General features: G+C 39.0%; 1 protein-coding gene across 3 annotated transcripts in view; it reads right to left on the bottom strand.

Annotated features, from left to right (window-relative positions):
• The window catches only part of LOC128623828 (syntaxin-1A), a 101,029-nt gene that overhangs the window by 31,744 nt on the left and 47,128 nt on the right, over positions 1-22,157 (bottom strand). The window lies entirely within an intron of this gene.

Genomic DNA, 22,157 nt, shown 5'->3' with positions numbered 1-22,157 from the left:
CAGTAATGCCACTGCCATATGAATAGACAGCAGTAATGCCGCTGCCATATGAATAGACAGCAGTAATGCCACTTTCATATGAATAGACAGCAGTGATGCCGCTGCCATATGAATAGACAGCAGTAATGCCACTTTCATATGAATAGACAGCAGTAATGCCGCTGCCATATGAAAAGATAGCAGTAATGCCGCTGCCATATGAAAAGATAGCAGTAATGCCGCTGCCATATGAATAGACAGCAGTAATGCCACTTTCATATGAATAGACAGCAGTGATGCCGCTGCCATATGAATAGACAGCAGTAATGCCACTTTCATATGAATAGACAGCAGTAATGCCGCTGCCATATGAAAAGATAGCAGTAATGCCGCTGCCATATGAAAAGATGGCAGTAATGCCGCTGCCATATGAATAGATGGCAGTAATGCTGCTGTCATATAAAAAGATGGCAGTAATGAAGCTGCCACATGAATAGATGGCAGTAATGAAGCCATATGAATAGATGACAGTAAAGAGGCTGCCATATGAATAGATGGCAGTAATGAAGCCATATGAATTGATGGCAGTAATGTCACTGACATGTGTGTGTGTGTGTGTGTTCATTTTGTGATTTGTTGATTAGAAGATTCTCAGTTGTCAGGTTATGTAATATGAATATGTCAAGATTTGAATATGTCATATGCCGCTGCCATATGAATAGACAGCAGTAATGCCACTTTCATATGAATAGACAGCAGTGATGCCGCTGCCATATGAATAGACAGCAGTAATGCCACTTTCATATGAATAGACAGCAGTAATGCCGCTGCCATATGAAAAGATAGCAGTAATGCCGCTGCCATATGAATAGACAGCAGTAATGCCACTTTCATATGAATAGACAGCAGTAATGCCACTTTCATATGAATAGACAGCAGTAATGCCGCTGCGATATGAATAGACAGCAGTAATGCCACTTTCATATGAATAGACAGCAGTAATTCCACTGCCATATGAATAGATAGCAGTAATGCCACTGCCATATGAAAAGATAGCAGTAATGCCGCTGCCATATGAATAGACAGCAGTAATGCCACTTTCATATGAATAGACAGCAGTAATGCCGCTGCCATATGAATAGATAGCAGTAATGTTGCTGCCACATGAATAGATAGCAGTAATGCCACTGCCATATGAATAGATAGCAGTAATGTTGCTGACACATGAATAGATAGCAGTAATGCCGCTGCCATATGAATAGATAGCAGTAATGTTGCTGCCACATGAATAGATAGCAGTAATGCCACTGCCATATGAATAGATAGCAGTAATGTTGCTGCCACATGAATAGATGGCAGTAATGCTGCTGTCATATAAAAAGATGGCAGTAATGAAGCTGCCACATGAAGAGATGGCAGTAATGAAGCCATATGAATAGATGACAGTAATGAGGCTGCCATATGAATAGATGGCAGTAATGAAGCCATATGAATTGATGGCAGTAATGTCACTGACATGTGTGTGTGTGTGTGTGTGCACATATGTGAGCGTGTACACATTTACATATGAACCTTAAGACCCACGTGGCACCCCACTGAGCGGGAACATCAGAGATGCCACTAACCATCTGTCTGTGTTATCCTCTCGTGTGTTCTTTCCCCAGTTCTTTCCCTCTCTGCACTTCATTTTGTGATTTGTTGATTATAAGATTCTCAGTTGTCAGGTTATGTAATATGAATATGTCAAGATTTTCCTCCTCTTATTTTTCTCGATATCATTTGATCATTTCCTCCATTTCTCTTTCACAGAGGAAGAAGACAGGAACAGACAAGCTAACAGAAGGATGAGGTCAGGATGGAAGCTTGTAGATGACACGGGCATGTTATATAAGCGACGGAGTTAAAGAGACTGTTCAAACAGAAGGGAGCCAACCCATTAATCAACTTTCAGCTAACTGATAGAGAGGAAGGAGAGGGGACAGACAAGAGCAAGTGAAAAAGACGCACAGAGACAGAAATAGATCGAGACACACATTGAGAGACAGATTTTGTGCAGAGAGAGAAAGGAAACCGGAATTCTGAATTCACTGCTATCATACGCTAAGCTGATTGATTGAAGTAGGTTTCTTTAGAATTGCTGAAAATCGGGACGCAAAAAATGGCTAAATATTGACATTTTACAGGCGTAAAAATAGGAGATGTGCGGAGATGTGAAGTTTTACAGTTTAGAACTATTGGCGCCCCAGTGCAGGATCACCAATGTGGTCTACAGGTTTAAAACTCCTATGTGACGGAAACAGACTTTTCAAATAGAGTAAATGATAATTACACATTCCACCATTTTCAAATCGAATTCTCTACTTAGATAATATGTAAAAACGAGTACCATTTAGGTTCAGTTCCGTTCTGTTGTTTAATTTAATGGGAAATTCAGCTTGGAGCATGTCTCAACAAAAACAGACATATGTGTGGCAGCCTGTGAAAACCCATTAGATGTCTCTGTGGCTAAATTCTGGAAAACAAGTTAAAAAAAAATAGTTTTTTGGCCCAATTTATTTTTTTTCTGCCTGTAACATACTTTGATTTCTACTTTTAGAAAACATCCCATTATTTCACCAAAATGAAGTGGAAATATATATGGTTTTACTCACCTTCCTGCCAAGATCATGTTGTTTAAGGGGCTAGTAACTGTCTAAAACTCTCTAAAAGCTTGTGATATCCTCACACAATGAATGTCACGCTTCAATCAAGGTGTTGGATAGCTATGTGCAATGGAGAACATGACATAAGCCTAATTAATTCAGTTCCGTAATCAGAAACTAAACTGCTGTCCCAAAAATCCACGATGCTCCTGCACCGGAGTCTGAAATGTACTTTATTTGAATTATTTACAGTTTAAAACAATTGGCGCCCCAGTGCAGGACCACCAATGTGATCTACAGAATCATGTCCTACAGGTTTACAAACTCCTAGCCTAGACCGGTGATCATGGAGGTGGTGATGCGGTGGTTCATGGGGTGAAACTGGCCTTATATAAACATGCTGATGTGTATGATACACAAGAGCACTGACAGCTTAGCTGCTTAAGCGTGTCATCTCATTCATCACTCACTAATTGGGTTGGATCTTTGGATCTTTGGTTTGTCACACTTGGCTCATGCATATCTTTTCCGATGGAGCTGGATCAGACCTGGCCCTTTTACACCTAGACGTCAGACAGTGATGAGCGACTGTATATTGTTTCATGCTAAAAGCATCCCGATCGGAACACCAGTTAATTTAAATTAATCATGTTCAGTTAGTGCACACGCCCAATTCACACACCAACTGCCGATTTCCATCTTATTCGCAAAAAACTAATTATCTTTATGTTTCACAGTATTTTCTAAAGTATAATGTTGCTAGGAGGTCGAGGAGCTTTGGACTTCGAATCCCATAAGCCCCTTTGGCAAAGGGCCTCAGCTGTAGCACACTGTGGTAATATGATATAATTGGAGCATCCGTGTGTGGCTATGAATGCCAGCTGACAATTCTGACAGCGCAGCACTGTCGGAGGAGATGAGTGTGTGTGTTAATGGGAAGAAAATTACCAGCACTCCGTCCAGGATTTATAGCACGCATAGCATCCTGAGGGACTTACAGAAATCGCAAAGTCCTGTTCAAACTAGAAATGTACAGTACTAACAAGTCAGCAGTGGAATTCTTCTGTGACCAGGAAAGAAAATGTTTTTCCCACAAAACGGAAAAGAAATACACATGCGCTATGGAGAAAACTGAAACTAGGGATAGTTTAGGACTGTAACCGAATATATACGAATACATTATTCTGAATTTTTGGTCTATTGTCAGTGGTTTGCTCCAGATGTCTGACCCACAGTAAACACTGCCTTACTAAGCTCCAAATTTCTACCACTAATCAATACAAACAGGCCCGAAATACACAAAAGGAATGTATTTTTATTTATAATCTCAACACTCCATATAGCCCACACAGACCACATTCTTTATACAGGGCTGAATATCTCTGCTGGGGTTTAAAAAAAATAAAAATAAATTGAACTTGTGTGTTTATTGAACGTGTTTTCGGCATTCTTCAGTCCATTGTTATTATCATACTGGAAAATCATAGCCCATGCCATTTTGACTCACAGCAGCACTGTGTCTCAGCTCCGTAGTAGATTCTGATCTTCATCAAAGTTCTGATCTTTCTGGAACATACCAAACTCAGGAACTATTTTAAATCTAATAAAATATTACTAGATGGCTGCTGTCAACTATAAACAACAGCAGCCTTATTTGGATGCTGTTTTCGTTGTTTTAAAAGATAATTAGCTAGATAGCAAGTGTACTCCGTCAAATTAGACTGAAAGCTTGCTAAAAAGTTCCACAGAGATCTAGTGGAGAAAAATTTGAAACTCAAATGATTCAAGTTCAGGAGTTGCGTAAGGCTATTGTACGTGTGGCAAATTGCTATATGTTTATATGTTATGTGAATGAAAAAATTACGTCATGGAACAAGCAAACAAAACAAAACACTTCTGTGCTAGACACCGCTGTACCGCTGTACGGTTCAAGTCCAGATGCAGATATTTGGAGCACTAATCAGATACAGGTACAGATAAACAGATAGTGCCATTGCATTACACCCCTGGTATAGCTGAGTACAAAAACTACACCCCCTTAATGAAGGAGACTAACGTCATTTACAGTATAGCAACAGAATATTTGAGCATTGATCAACAAAGATTTCAAATAATGTGAGCTAATCTTTGTGGATAAAACTGAATTGTGCATATTGAGGGTGATTTATAAAGAATAATTGTATGAATTGCATCACAAAATATGCAAGTTAGGTTTTTTGTGAGATAATATCTCTAACAGACCCTCAACAATGTCAAACTGCCTCTACACCTGGTCATGCGTCCGGTATAACGCCAATTAAAGTCTGTGAGATGTCCAAAACTGTCAAAAATACAACGTGAATGCTTTGTTCATTAGTTTCATTCGAATGGAAATCTTTTCACCGGAAGTGCGAACGTATGGCAAAAATCTTCGCAATGTTTATCTTTGAAAAGTCATCGTGATTTTAAGAAACATTTCGATCATTCGGAGATACTCAGGCATAATCTTGATGTGCTGCACTTTCTAGAAACTACCTGCCTAGGCCTCGGTTCCTTTCATAAGGTCTCTCTTCCTTTCGTTTTGATTTGGGCTCCATGGAGAGAATGAGCATGCCTTCAAAGACAGACACAGAGGGTCCAGATTAAATATGGACGATAGACAGGGAAGAGACGGATGCCGGGGCTTTGAAGTGGCTTTACACAAACACACACACACACACACACACACACACAATTATATGTGCAGAATTGCAAACAAATTACACTGAGTGGAAAGAAATTTGCTGTCATGCTCAAATGACTAAATGGGAAATGGAAAAATTCCAACTTCCAAAAAGGAAAAAACAAAATGCAACAGGTCGATGCTACCAAACTATTCGAATTACGCTTCTACTGGCACAAAAACACAACAATTACTTTCTTATTTTCAAGCTTGAGAAATAAAGATCATTGCTTATAAGAGTCCCGGGGCAAAATTGTTACATCAATGAATAGAAAAGACCTGATTAACCATGTATTGATGCCTCAGAGTATCAGTTGTTATAAATGTCAGTGAAATTAGATTATATATGTGTGTAATCCCTGTGTAGGAAAAGAAGAAGGGTGACGTGTGTAAGAGTGAAGTAGCACGGCTTCGCTGAAATGCACTAATATATCATCTCAGTGATAACTGAATGATTAGGTTCGGCATCATTATTTTCAATTCAGCTTTAATGAGAATCAGATCTAACTGTTTGGAGAGGTGATACAAAAAGCAAACAACAAGCAGCAATTTTCAATCACAGATTTAATCATTTACGTCAGAGCCGTGTAATTACTATAATTTACTTCCTCGTGTCACTCACGTACGGTACTGCATGCTAATTCAAGGAGAGTGTGTATACAATAGAGGGCTTATTGCTAGTGAATTAACATTTTAATGGACTTGTGAGAGTTCTGTCACTTTTTAGATTAATGTCACTACGTGATGTCGCAAGATATTTTTAGCAATAACCTTCAGAAATGGCAAGGCAAAATATTATAATCATATCTGCTGAAAAAAAGGTTAATAAAATGATCAATTTAAGTTTATGATCTATAGGCTAGCTACCTAACTAAGTTGTTGTTGCTTGTGTATGCGTGTGTAATATGATCTAGCACAATACAATATATTTAATTTACTTCTGGGTTTGTACAGCATTACAGCAGTTCTAAAGGAATTCAGTGGTATTTGGGTAAAGACTTGCTAGCCATTCTAAACTATTTGGATAATAACCCTATATATGGTGTATACATATACACCAAATCAGCCATAACATTAAAACCACCTGTTTAATATTGTGTAGGTCCGCCTTGTGCCGACAAAACAGCTCTGACTTATCGAGGCATGGACTCCACAAGACCTCTGAAGGTGTGATGTGGTATCTGGAACCAAGACGTTAGCAGCAGATCCTTTAAGTCCTGTAAGGTGCGAGGTGGGGCCTCCATGGATCAGACTTGTTTGTCCAGAACATCCCATAGACGCTCGATCGGATTAAGATCCTCATGCACCACGTGTTCTGACACCTTTCTATCATAGCCAGCATTAACGTATTCACAGTAGATATTCTGTTCTAGCCTTGGGTGCATCCACACATGCATCAGTGAGCCTTGTATGGCCATGAAGATGTCGCCGGTTCACTGGTTGTCCGTCCTTGGACCACTTTCTGTAGGTATTAACCACTGCACATTAAGTACACCCCACAAGACCTGCCATTTTAGAGATGCTCTGACCCAGTCGTCCAGCCATCACGATTTGGCCCTTGTCAAAGTCACTCAGATCTTTACGCTTACCCATTTTTCCTGCTTAACTTCAAGAACTTGCTGCCTAATATATCCCACCCCTTGACAGGTGCCACAGTAATGAGATAATCAATGTTAGTCCCTTCACCTGTCAGTGGTTTAATCTTATGACCGATGTGATCTGACGGTGTATGATTAAATGTGTGAAATCGGTGTTGTAGACAAAAATATAATCGTGCCGATGTATTCCTTTCTTTCATTAGAAAACTAACATTTTATTTACAAAAAATATTTTTTTAAACGGACGACTCGGAGCGAAATATTCCGAAAAGCAGCCGATAAGAGTCCAGCGTCGGTGTGAACTCCTTTAATCCTGTTTAAAAAGCATCTCAGGGAAATTCCTCAAGAAATCGCTCGAGAAAATGCCAAGAATACATTTCTGGAAATTCTACACAAAAAAACGTGTCTACTTTGAAGATGCTAAAATACTAAATTATTTTGATTTACTTTGGATTTTTTATCACGACATATGCCCCATAGTTCCATTTGTGTTACTCCAGAGTTTTAATGACTTTATTATTATTCTAAAATGTGGGGATAAAAAATTAAAATAAAGAACGAATGTGTCTAAACTTTTGACCGGCAGTGTATATACACTTTTTTTTTTTTTTTGTACATGTAACTTCTGTTCACTTCTATAGAGCAACTGTTGGCAGGAAATTTCTCTCCGAGATGAATAAAATCGATCTTATCTTCTATTTTTATCATCTTAAACAAAAATAGCACTTAAATCTAGCGATCCTCTAACCCCTCTGTTAAACCATCACTGCTGAAATGGATTTACAGATTTAAATGAATACATATTGGATAAAATACACGTCAGTTCACATCCCCATTTCATTTTCCTGCATCTTATTTTGTACAGTATATTTAGATTCTACACACACGACCGACCTATCTGAACGTATTCAAATACATTCACCAGCTTATAAAAAGGTGGCACACGTCTGTGTATGTGTGTGTATTATAATACACACTTTGTGGGTGTGTGAAAGCAATATGAGCCCACAATTAGCACACGCCATTGAGAGATGAATATAATGTAAAAGGGAATTGAGACAGGAATGAAAACTATAGCCGTTTATTCCTTTTTTTTACCATTTATTTTTTATGTTAATGCATTCCTGGCCTCAAAGGAACACCAAACACTCATACAGAGTGCATACACAACTCGGTTCAAGCCGCACTTCAAGCGATGAAATGAAGGAGATGCTAGCGGCAGAAGAGTCACAACTGAGTGAGGGCTTTTCATTTCACTGCTCATTACAACAGTCCTCTGATTTGGCTCGAGGCTCAACACACAACTCTGATATACAACTGCATCAGCAAGAAATAAAGGGGCGGAGAGCGTGAGCGATGCCTCCTTACTCCACAAATTGTAGATGCAGTTTTTCGCAGATTGGTGAACCTCTGCCCATCTTGACTTCTGAAAGACTCCGCCTCTCTATGATACTCTTTTTATACCCAATCATCTTACTGACCTGTTCCCAGTTAACCTCCAGCTGTTTCTTTTTACTAACCCTTACTTCTCCAGCCTTTTGTTGCCCCCGTCCCAACTTTTTCGAGACGTCTTGTGGCCATCAAATTCAAAATTACTTTATTTATTTTCTTAAAATGGTACATTTCCTTCGTTTAAACATTTTACATGTTTTCTATGTTCTATTGTAAATAACGTATGGGTTCATGAGTATTGCAAATCGTTGCGTTCTGTTTTTTATTGACATTTTATACAGCGTCCCAACTTTTTGGGAATTGGGGTTGTAATGATTTTTGTCCATGTCGGTGATTTTCTAACATCCCTATCGATGACCCTCCCCCGGATCTTAAACACTTCCCAAGTCATGGAACACAAAATGGATGCTTTCTGCATACTTTGTGATTATTATTTTGTTGCATTTTCAAACTGTTGCTGAAACTTTGGTTCACACCAGGGCCTCTTCGACCACTTGGACGGCATGTTGTGAATGAAGCGTGATCGTACGACCACGTGACGCAAACACCCGGGTTCATAGAAAATACCACCCGCTAGAAACTCCCTCCTCCTGTGATCATTTCATTTCATTGCAGTCCAGATGTGAGATTTTTATCAAGAGTCGTGTAAAAAATGTGTTACAGACTTTCCCTTGATAAACTAATCCGATCCAAATAGGGCTACTGTTAAACAATACGTTCTACATATTAGAAATTAGAACAAATATATATACTGAGACATAAATCACAGTTTCAAGGTCATTTCTATCTTTAACACCAGATAAAGAAGGATGTTACAGTATATCACACATATTATTAGACAATTCACTATATTAGATATATATTTTTTAAAACCTACAGTGTGTAGGTGGGGTGGGATATATTAGGTTGCAAGTGACCAATCACAAAGTTCTCAAAGTTGATGTGTTGGAGGCAGGAAAAATGAGCAAGAACTGGAGCATGGAGCAGTGACCTGGACTGAGGAATCATATTTTCTATTACATCATGTGGATGGCTGGGTACATGTGAGGCACTTACCTGGGGAAGAAGGCAATTACGATGGCATTGTGATGCTCTGGGTAAAAGAAACCTTGGGTCCTGGCACTCATGTGGATGTTACTTTGATACGTAGCACCTACCTAAACACTGTCACAGACCAAGTACACTCCTTCATAGCAACGGTATTCCCGAATAGCAGTGGCCTCTTTCAGCAGGATAGTGCGCCCTGCTACACTGTAAAAATTGTTCAGGAACGGTTTGAGGAACATCATGAAGAGTTCAAGGTGTTGACTCGGCCTCCAAATTCCCCAGATCTCAATCTGATCGCGTGGTGCATGAGGATCTTAATCCGATAGAGCGTCTATGGGATGTTCTGGACAAACAAGTCTGATCCATGGAGGCAACAACCTCACACCTTACAGGACTTAAAGGATCTGCTGCTAATGTCTTGGTTCCAGATACCACATCACAACTTCAGAGGTCTTATGGAGTCCATGCCTCGACGAGTCAGAGCTGTTTTGGTGGCACAAGGCGGACCTACACAATATTAGGCAGATGGTTTTAATGCTATGAATAGTGCACTTCTCATTCATATCTGCATTTGTATTCATTTAAAACTATATCTGAACATTCCAAATAATAAACAAGTATTTATGTTCTTTTACATCCCTAATAGATATACACTCATTTCTTCTCCTTTTCTCAAATATATGCTAGCATTGTAAAGTCCTTACAGAGACCCAGCATGATTATACAGATTTAGCTAATGCTGCTGCCCCAGATGCCATATATAAACAGGCAAATACGATCAGCATTGCAAAACCCATCGTCCTACTCACCCTCAGCAAGCCAAGTCTTTGGTTTATGGCTGACCATATCATTGTAGTGCAAATACTGCACCGGTGTTAACACAAACAGCACAATGTAGCAGGCTATAAATAATGGACGAGCTGAAAATCAGTAGCTCACCCTGGAGAATCGAGGGGATGTAGATAAGAAAGTGAATTTCAAGTTCAGCTGCAAGCGACGCTTGGGGAAGAAGTGAATGTGATTAGTGTGCTTGAAAAATCTTCAGTTATCCAAAAGCAGCCCCAGGTTGACCAGAGTACTCCATATTAGACTCACGTAAAGATGGAGTGGTTAGAAAACATAATTGGACTCCAAGGCCACTTCGAACCCCAGTATAGGACTTTACCCCTCCGCAGTTCTCACACAACAGCATATCAACACTCCTGGGCCATTCATTCTTTTGCAAAGTCTTGCCAAACATTGTTGTTGTCTAAGTTGAGCGCCTTGTTATTTCTGTTCGTCTATGATGTGTTTGACTCTCTGGCTGATTTGGTGATTATTCCATTGGACTGTGCTTTGGCCTGATTGTACTGTGCTCCCCTGCGATTTATTTTAAATACAGCCCGTTGTTTAAATAACAACACTGATTTGGATTTCGAGTTCACATTGTATGCTTGGATTTGTATTAAAGTGGCTCTGGGCATGGATCGTCACTCTGTCTTTTACTTTCAGTCAGGTTTTTTATGCTCCTGTTAATGCACGCAACAACACTGTACAATGTACAAAGAAAGAGGATGGTAAGAGAATGACAGTTTATAGCTGCTATAACCTAAGAGAATGAAGGGAAATAACTTGTTTCATGGAGGTCCAATCTTAGAGGTGCAATTGTTGGCAAATTGCTGTGGTATGACAGGAATAAAACTCTTTGAGACGTGCTGTTCCATCCATCCATCCATCCATCCATTTTCTATAGTGCTTATCCTACTGGGTCACAGGGTACCTGTAGCCTATCCCAGGGAGCATTGGGCAGTGTGCCAATCCATCACAGGACACAATTATGCAACCATTCATACACTACGGACACTTTAGACATGCCAATCAGCCTACCATGCATGTCTTTGAACCGGGGGAGGAAACCGGAGTACCCGGAGGAAACCCCCCGCAGCACGGGGAGAACATGCAAACTCCGCACACACAGGGGAGCAGCGGGAATCGAACCCCCGACCCTGGAAGTGTGTGGCGAACATGCTAACCGCTAGTCCACCACTATTGTTGATTATTTTCCTATAAAGGCGCATTTTATTCCTTAATAATTCCATTGGTTCATCTTCACGTAGCACAGCACCGGACTGATCGCTATTGTGACATAACAGTACATAGACAGAAAAATGAACGTATTATCCACATGGATAAAGATCGTATTTGAGAGAGGAAGAAGCGGAAAGAGGGATGATCTGTAACTAAAGAAAGCTTACAAAGGAAATTTAGCATGGCTTAAGCTAATTAGATCGGCTGACTAAGAATTAATGACCGTAATGGAGGAACATTTGTTTGATACATCAGTGGAAATGGGATTTTAATGTAGCATCACGTGGCATTTCTGCATTTCTGAAAGAGAGATCCACTGGAGTAGTTGGAGCAGTGGCTCAACTTGTAATATCTTGCTGAAAATCAGGAATTAGGAATAGGGGCTTAATAGCGTTCAAAACAGTGTTACTATGCATACAGATTTTAATACACTGAAAAAGACACACTACTAGCATCACATAAATATATTTACATAAAATTGGTTTCACTCTGCTCACGTTGTATATTTTTTCCTACATTCTTTTTTCATACATCAGATGCCATGAGTGTACCTTCTGCCATCGTTCACACATTTGAATGACCGTGTAATACGAAGCAACGTGATAACATGAAATAAAAATGACCTTATATGGCCATGGGCATCGTTTCAGCTCAGGACAGCTGGCATTTGCTGCTATTGTCAAGCAACTGTTTGATGCCATAAACAACAGCGCTTCACTTTCGCGTGTTCGCTGAGAGTAGGCTTATGGTTGAGAGGCAGGAATTTGGCCAATAGTTGCTGCAAGCCTTTTAGAATCGACCAATCGGTGTGCGTGAAGGCGGGAATTACAGAGCGGGGTTAAAGCATTGCAAACATGCGCACACATGATGCCGTATTAGACCATAAGCACATCATGATGAAACTAAAGCCGAATCCCGGACATTTTCTCAAATTTAGATGCTTTTTTAAGGTCCCAAAAAGAGGACACGTCTGGGGAAAAAGAGGACGTATGGTTGCCCTAACGAAAGCATTTCAGAGAACAATTTGGGCAGTGGAGGCTCAGTGGTTAAAGGCTCTGGGTTACTGATCAGAAGGTCAGGAGTTCAAGCCCCAGCACTGCTACCACTGTTGGGCCCTTGGGCAAGGCTCTTAGCCCTCAATTGCTCAGCTGTATAAATGAGATAAATTTATACTGTGAGCCGCGACAGGCAAGACAGAACCAAACCTATAATCATACATGCACGTGTTACATGCATTCCGTTACTCCCCAAGCCTGCAGTTGATTTTATAAACGATGATAAGTTAGTACCTCATATTACACTCCGCTGTGGTCAAGTGTCTGCGCGGGTTTGATAACGTTAAGGCTTTTTTTAGATAAAGGCTTCCTTCAGGCAGCTCAAATGGGTTTATCAGACCTCACATCAGTGGAGATGAAATGTGACCAGCATACTCACTAATGTCACATCTGTTCCCACTGACACCACACTAGCTGTAAGCGTGTGCATGTGTTTATGTGTGTGTGTGTGTGTGTGTGCGCATATTTTTCATCTGACAAACAAGGACACGGTTTATCTGTAAGCTCTGACTGTACGGTGCTCTCCTGCCCTCAAAAGGTAGCACCTGACTAGCAGAGCCAATAACGACACGAAATTGGCATCATATTTTACTCCCAAGGCAATATACCTTACGTCATCTGAGCTCTGTGGCTTTGCTCACTGAAACTGCTTTTTCTATAATCTCCTTCCCCATGGGTAATAAAGCGAAGCATAATGACCTTGATAGAGAGACGGGGCACGGCAAGTTCCAGAAACAGATCTAGAAGAGTTCAGTTCTTTCACTGTGAGAATTATTTCAGATATGAAAGTGATGGGGGTATCATGACCCAGCATCTAGTGTCCACACAACCTTGCCATTAAAGCCGGCAGGCTGCTATCAAAAAGGAAAAGGGCTTTGATCAGAACATCCAGAGATGTCTGTGTGTCCTCTGATGTTTGACTCAACGCTCTGTAATGACTCTACTATGATGAGGGCATGCCATCTACCAAATAGACCAATGTGGCTATGGCAACCTCAGAAGTGCTTCATATTTGCATAACATACCATTTGGTTGATCGAAGTGTCAATGAGGTTACGTTGTAGAAGAAAACTAGGCTCTTATGTACGTACATAAGTGCTTGTGTGTGTGTGTGTGTGTGTGTGTGTGTGTGTGTGTGTGTGTGAGGTTAGGTATAAGGGGGGGCATATCTTATATCTTGATATAATGTCTGCACAGCGATCGGAATATCGGACAGTTTTGACCCTTTGGGGACATTTGACTGGTCCCCACAAGAACAACTAAAAGGTATCACTCAGTTGCGGTTAGAATTAGATCTGTGTGTAAGCATAGTGTTAATTAGCTGCTTTAATAATTATCTCAATGGAAGGTAGTAAAAGGTAGTATGGGTGAGGATTGGAGAGGGAGGGTTTGAGTAGCTTAATGGTTAGTACACAACTCCACATCCACATCAATACAGGCAGTAATGGGATTCCACTTCATAAAGATATTCCCTATCGTATGCCTCAGATCCTGCTTATTACACTTATTAATTACACGTTGTCATAGCTACGCGACGTTGTTTGGCCTGAGTCTACCACGAGAGCGTGCTGGATTGAATCGCAATTTCGGATTTCCTCGGCTCATCCATTTCTTTCTCATTCTAGCCCTGAAGAGCAGACTGATTGAGAGATCTAGTCACAGACCACTTTGCAAGAAAACGAGAGCAGCTTGCTGATGCGAAGCTTGAATGCAAGCCTCAAGTTTAAAGGAGTACTCCATTTTGTACAACCTAATCCTTACACGCTAAATCTGTAGAGGATGTATTATTACTAGACAAGAATTTCAATGTTTCCCTGTTCTGATGGGGGGGGGGGAGGGGGGGGGACCCTCCTCAATAATCACTTACAATAGAAGTCTAGGAAAATATATTCTAGTGTGATACCGTTATTACCCTGAAGTTGATTATGTTCCAAAAACATTAATTACTCATTAATTACTATGAATGAACGACACATCATTGACTATTTATGGTTGCATTTAATGTTGAGGGAATGTCTGCGCAACAAGTTATTTCCTGTTATCACTTATGTTATAGCAGCTATAAAAACTAAGTACTAGTTAAGCACAGAGTCCTCTGTACTGAAAACTTTCCTGAGGTGGAAAACGTACTGTGCTGACACTGGAGACTCCTTCCATGAATGCTAAATAAATGTCTCCTTGCAGAAAGCTACACCATATCAGTAATGATTCTTTTTCTCTGTTAAATAACATCAACGGGTTGTTTTTTTTCTCATTGACCTGTTATATATGAATATCAGATATGGGAGTTGAACAGTGCTGTGGTAAAAAGTCCATCCGGAAATTGGTCAAACTTACAACTAAACAATACAAATAAAATAAAAAAAATGACAACATGTACCATTTAAAAATAAAGGTGTTAGGATGCGAGACGTGAGAGAGAGTCACACCAAAGCTTTTCTTATGGAGTTTCGTCCAACATTTTTTTCAAAGACTGAAAAAAAATTCACTAAGGACTTGTTGTATCCATGCACCATCAGATCCGATCAATTACTCTGGCAAACACATAGTCACAAAAAAAAGTCGTTTCATCTCCAAACGCATGAATTATACAGATTCAAACTATATCTGAATGCAATCTTGAGCGCATCCTGAACTGTTCATTTAAGTCAAAGAATTTGAGGAAACTAATTACCTCAAAATTTTTAAGTTGATAAATCAATTTCTTTAAGCCAAATACACTTAAATATAACAAAAAAAAATTATTTCAAATTACAAAGTTTGAGTAAAATTTTGTGTTATATTTAAGTGTATTTGGCTTAAAGAAATTGATTTATCAACTTAAACATTTTGAGGTAATATTAGTTTCCTCAAATTTTTTGAGTTAAATGAACTATTCGGTTTTACAGTGTATAAATGTGGCCATATTGGATTGTCTCTAGATCTTCTAGCGTTCTCTAGCTTCTAATCAACGCTTTTTTGCTATGGTAGTAGACCACACTTTCAACTTCAGCTTGGTGAAAAAAGATCAAACCCTTCTGTATCAAGAAAAACCACTACACAGTCCCTCCAGAATGACTGAACCTTGAATGTTAAACCGCGATCTCCATGTTTCAACTACAAAAACATCCCAAAATATATTAAATCATACTGATCCAAGCTGACAGTCGACAGTTTCCAAGCAGCAAAGCCTTTCCCACTTCTCCCTCAAGGGTTTTTGTCCTGTGTGCTTGTGTGTTAGCTGGTGAGAAACATGGCCTGAAGGCCTGCCAGATACAGGATTTGGTGGATAGATGTGATCCAAGAGCTATCAAAACAATGGCGTCTAAACCTACCAGGGAGCCATCAATCTTCATCACATTCATTCTAGCAGAAAACTCTCCCTTTCCCCGAGCTGACAGTTAGGAGTGTATGGAATATACAGCACATGCGGACATGTCGTGAAAAACACCTGTAATATCAGGTTTTGATGTTATGATAAAGAATTGCAGCCATTTTGTTAGGCTCGGATCTTATTGTTTATAACTACACTGTAAAACCGGATAGTTCATTGAACTCAAAAAATTTGAAGAAACTAATTACCTCAAAATTTTTAAGTTGATAAATCAATTTATTTAAGCCAATTACACTTAAATATAACAAAAATTAATTTTAAATTACAAAGTTACAAAATTTGAGTTACATTTTTGTTATATTTAAGTGTATTTGGCTTAAATAAATTGAGTTAAATGAACTTATCCGGTTTTACAGTGTGGTTATAAGACGAAACAGACTCGAATAGAGACGTGCTGCATACGTGTGTTTTGTTTTGTTAAATACTCCTTTCCCACTTGAGTAGTCAGTGCAAGTGGTCCTGTAAACCGTAGCTAGTTAACTACCCTGATCGATTTCGATCTCTTGCTAACATTTCTCCGTAGTGTAAAAGCAACTGACAATATAAAGAACACCGTATACTTGTTGGTCTGACTGAAAACATCTTTTCCTCAGTAACTTGGATATCGAGATTATTTCTGAAACTCTTACACGTAATTACAATCTGAAACGACACCGAGATCAAACCTTTAGGCCACAAAGAGTACTTCCGTCAGGAATGACAAACAGAAAAGCAACGTTTTCTCATTAGATCCCTGAGAAGTGGGGAAATGTAATAAATGTTCTAAATTGAAGGAACTGTCCAAAAACGTTGTGAATAATGGATGAATGGTGCGAGTTTGAATTAGACTATTCATGCTAATCACGTCTTCTCATCCATTATTAGCTTTTTTTTAGTTCAGAATTGATGTCACAGTAATAAATAATTCACTAGTTAATTAAGGAAATTAACTGCAGATCACAGATTTACATGAATTCTCCTATAATAATTCATTGATTCATCATTCCATGGAAGCAATTTCGCATTGGGCCGCATTACACCACCTCAGCATTGATTATTTTCCTATAACGGCATACTCGCGAGTGTTTATCCCTTACTTATATAACATTTCACCAATGGCGCAATACAGTCAAAAGTAGTTCAGATAACTTACACATTGCCTGAAGGTTTTGCTCAACCGCATACACAACCTCATATTTTTTTTCCCCCAATTTAATTCAATTGCGTACATCGGTTCCATGTGATTAAATAAACAATTTGTCCTTCATTCATCCAACATGCTTTAATCCTGCACTGTAAAACCGGATAAGTTCATTTAACTCAAAACATTTGAGGAAACTAATTACACTTAAATATAACAAAAATGTGTTTTAAATTACAAAGTTTGAGTTAAATTTTTGTTATATTTAAGTGTATTTGCCTTAAAGAAATTGATTTATCTGCTTAAAAATTTTGAGGTAATTAGTTTCCTCAAATGTTTTGAGTTAAATGAACTAATCCGGTTTTATAGTGTGTATTTTAAAAGCCATGAATAAAATCAAGCTCCGTGGTCTCACCCAAACTGAGTATTGAACCCAAGTTGCTGGTACAACAGCTAAATTACCGCTGCGCTATTCTAACACACATTTGTTAAATTATTACTATAGTTACAGTTTCTGGCAGTCTCCATACCAATCTCAATCTCAATTTCAATCTAGTAATTAGACCCTTGTTTACATTAAGTTTAGTATCAGCAATGAAATCAGGATTTGATTAGAATGTCTTGATATTTTTTATGTCAACTATACAGAATATATATATATATTTTTTAAATCTGACCGACCACAGTTTCACAGATTCCGTTATTTTCAGTGTATGCTCGTAACACATAACCAGAAAAGTAGTCCTACTTCTGAAAGGATCACTATAAATTTTGATTATAAATTTTTTTAATCCTTTGTATTTTAAATTTTACTTGATTAAAGGTACAACTGCCCTTAGGCTTCGATTATAAGTGCCAGGTAAAAAGTTTCTCAGCTCTTTTGTATTAATCCAGTTTTCAGGCAAACGAGTCGAAATTCTTGGACGTAGTACTCACTCACAACTACAAACACGCTGGTGTATTCCTTTAACATAAAAACTAAGCTTTGGACAGTTTTAGCAACTCTTTCACTCCAGCTGTTTCTGTGTGTTGATGCGTCGTTTAATCACACACACAAGAGTGCCATTACGTTTGTTGCACCTCACATCACTGTTTACAGACAACCGGTGAAGATTTCGACACTCGGCACATGCTGTTTTTCACACTGCTACTTTTACATACAGGGGAAATCTGACATCTATCTCTGCAATCCTGATACCAAAAATAGCTCTTTCTAACTCCCATGTCTCTCTCTCTCTCTATCTATCTCTCTGTAGTGTAAATGCATTGATCGTTCTGTCCTGTTTGCTTTTCTGTATTGATCTGCTGAAGTCCATATGCTTGTTGTTCTGATTAGACAGAACAAGAGCAAGAGTTTTACACAAGCACACACACACACACACACAAAATATGATTTGATGATAATAAGAGGTAATTACAGATAATGAGTAAAAATAATACTGAGTAACATCAAATTCATAATGAAGCGTAATTATAAATAATGACCACCTGCTCTACAAGAATTAAGCAACCATCTCTCTACCTCGCTCTATCTCTCATTGGTTTCCTCAGAAATGTCAGCGGGAAAGCAAATCTTCTTTTCACACCATGAGACAGTGATATGCATTAACTCTATACATGTTAAAACGTTCCAAAGTAAACGGCATGAAAGCGAACCTGCATAAACAAAGCTGCCTGTTGGCACTAAAACAATTCACAGGAGTGTTGAGTCAAAGATTTAGTCAGGATTTTTTAGTTGCTATCTGCTTTCTTTAGGACAAGCCAGTTGCGAGTATTTGTATTGTTCGCCGCTTGATATATCGCTTTGCTTGTATTTCTTCATTTGTAAGTCGCTTTGGATAAAAGTGTCTGCTTAATGAATAAATGTAAATGTAATGTAAATGCTATGAGATCAACGTTAGTCTGAGGTCACTGGGTCTTACACTAATTGCTTCAACACAGCGACATATTCAGGAGATGGAGATAAGTTGTAGGTTAGATGAGGCGATAGATAAGGCGAGGCTAATGCTTGAGTCGTGCCATCAAAACATACAAAAATGTGCTGCTGTTTGACTTCAATGAATGTATGATAGTCTACTTTCAAAGCCTGACTTCCAGGCTTCAAACTGAGATCATTTTTTTTTTTAAATGCTTGTCTTTGATTGCATTTTCATGTCATGGCTGTGCTGTACTGTAATGGGGGGAACGGTGGTTTAGTGGATAGCAATTTTGCCTACAGGGTTGGAGGTTTGAATCCCACTTCCGTCCTGTGTGCGGAGCCTGAATGTGCCTCGGGGATTTCCTGCAAATACTCTGGTTTCCGCCCCAGTCCAAACGCATGCATTATAGGCTGACTGGCAGTTCCAAATTGTCTGTAGTGTGTGTGAATGGGTGTGCGATTGTGCCCTGCAATGGGTTGGTACCCCATCCAGGGTGTCGCCCACCATGTGCCCCTGCGATAGGCTCCTGGTTCCCCCATGACCATGTGTAGGATAAGCGGTATGGGAAACGGATGGATGTATGGATGGTATTGATTTTACTCCAGATGCGCACGTCTCCTCAAAATACACTAGACTTGATAGTCTTGATTAGTTTTCATATGAATAAAAAGCACTAAAGCCACCCGTAACCCATTTTAGTCTTCTTGCTAAAGATGTGAGACTATCTCATGTACCTTTACAGGCTGTTTCCAAAGTTGTACTCGGGTGGTCTGCTAACGAAACTTGTAAATGAACGTGAGATGAGATGACGAATGAAGCTATGAAAAGCAGCTGCTTTCGTCTCTGCTGTTATAGCGCCGCCTTTATCCGTTAGCCTAACGGTGGAGAGCTCTACATTCAGAACAATTTCCAAACAGTCTTGCAGAGATGACATATTTTCCAGCCAGGGCGATGATGCAGTCAATTAGCTGGTCCTTCATTGCTGTCTGGGACACATCGAGACACATTCGCTTTCATACTACAAAATGTCATGATGATACCGCATGCTTCCCAGACCACCAGTGTGCTTTGAGTGATCAGATCGCAATGCGTCTTCGAGACACGTTTGACCCCGTTCTCACCTGTACTTAGCGCTGTCCGCTGGCCTTAGATTATGTCGCGTGTCCTCCATACACGTTTTACTATAAGAATGATAACGTCTTAGAAAGAGCGGATTAATCAAAACCTGCGATTTGCAGCTGCATTACTGAAAATGAATCAACACCTTCTGACAGAATCAAGAATTCAACAGCGCTGTGGAATAGAAAGACTTGTAGTGAATAAATATCCTTGGTAATAAAAAAAGAGAAAACATTTTACGTCTACATCATTTTGATTAATGACTGAAGGCTAAAAGCAACCTCATAGCAAGTCTGTTTGTCTTAAGCAAATAATGTAATCATTTCCAATGCTTCGGTTTTATCTTATATGGTTTTTATTGGCTTTTCTTCCATGATAAACTAAAACTGTGACACTGTGTCATACTGTTATTCATCACACCATGAATTTTTCATGCCATTCCAGCCTGGTTTCTATTACCACAGCCCTGCAAATCTGTGTAAGAGGACCAGACAATAGCTCGGGAGAAGTGCAGACACAAAAATGCCTGAACCAGCAGAAGACGAGTCTATAGATAGCATCATTAAACACAGACGCCTCAGCACAAGGCCAATAACAGTCACGCCATCTTCCCTTCGGTTAGTTATGTAATATAAGGCGTTGGTATGTGAAGTGAAACCGCACATTTGTGTGGGTTATGTGAAGAAAAAAAAAAAACCTTTGTCTTTCATTTGTCTGCAACTTTATTCTTATTCTTTTGCTTATTAAGTCTTAAGTATTTAAGTTCATAAAGTCGGGGTTATTTCACGGTGCTGTTATTTTCATCAAAAGAGTTTTGTGTGAAGTGTGTGTGGGTTTGGAAGTTTCGCTGCTTATTAGCTTAATTAAGACACAAGTCAAGTGGCTATAATATTTTGTTTGTGTAGGAGTAGCAGCGTATCATAATGCTGATTTATGCAACGCGGATTAACGCACGGCAACGTGAGACACTGATTTATTTTTTTTTAAATTTGGGATTTGCAAATGAGATATGTATAAACTATAAAAATTAAAATTTAGCACTAGGATAAAAATGAAAAATAAATGTAATGAATTTGAAGTCGAGAATATTTTGTTGTTATACCTGCTGAAGATCTACTCACAGTTCAGCAGCTGCCAATAAAAGATCAATTCAAAATGGACCTCATAGACCCAACCACCAAACAGGACTGGTCAATCACGTTGGCTTTCAATTCAGAAAGCTTGAGACATACTCAAGGCTACTTTATGTTTGAGTTTCAAACTGTTAGCTTCAGCAAACTACTACCACAACCACAAACAAGACCTTTAAAGTACACACATATATAGTATATACACAGTCACATACATACGAAGTTTAAGATTCAGGTCCCTTTCTATAAATCCATTTTCTGTGCAATTTGTGGCACATTTAAGGCTTCTTAATGGGCCAGGACAGCCCATGGTGTTTGGATGCTTGCCCCTTTTAAGGATGACCTCGCAATGACCACCAGATAAAGCTTTACGGTCTATAGACCATTGGAAATCATTGTTCTGCAGCCATCAGAGAGGAAACATCTTGTGTTTATTCAAAGGTCTCATTGTTGTGCTTGTTCATAGCCAACTAATAAAATATTTTAAATGATTGATAGTCACATTTAATTAAAAAAATATATACACACACACATATATATGTATATATGTGTATATATATACACACACTTTTGTAGTAGCAGTGTGAAGATACAATAGAATTATGGTATACTCTAATTAGGGAATATTACTCTTATGCTATATTTGGGGTTAGTGATTTTTTTTTTTTTTTTTAGAAGTTTTTCTTCTTCCTTTACATTTCAAATAGCAGGCAAAATGAGAAGCTTAAAAAAAGGGTAAACTTCTGATTTTGCCTTCTATTTTATTCACCAGGAAATAGAAAATCAGAGAACTTTAGGCTGTTTTTGTTGTGATTTTGTAGCTGTAGGAAAATGGAGAAGCAAACATCCACTGTGAACACTATTTAATAATTAGCAGGTGGGGGGGGGGATAAGTATCTTCTACTTCTATTGGTTCACATTTTGAAGATTCTTGAGTTTGCAAGGTAAAGTTCCC

The sequence above is a fragment of the Ictalurus furcatus genome, chromosome 20 (assembly GCF_023375685.1).
Source record: "Ictalurus furcatus strain D&B chromosome 20, Billie_1.0, whole genome shotgun sequence".
Classification (NCBI taxonomy): Eukaryota; Metazoa; Chordata; class Actinopteri; order Siluriformes; family Ictaluridae; genus Ictalurus; species Ictalurus furcatus.
Note: the sequence above shows the minus strand (reverse complement) of the source record. Positions and strands in the feature narration are given on the sequence as shown.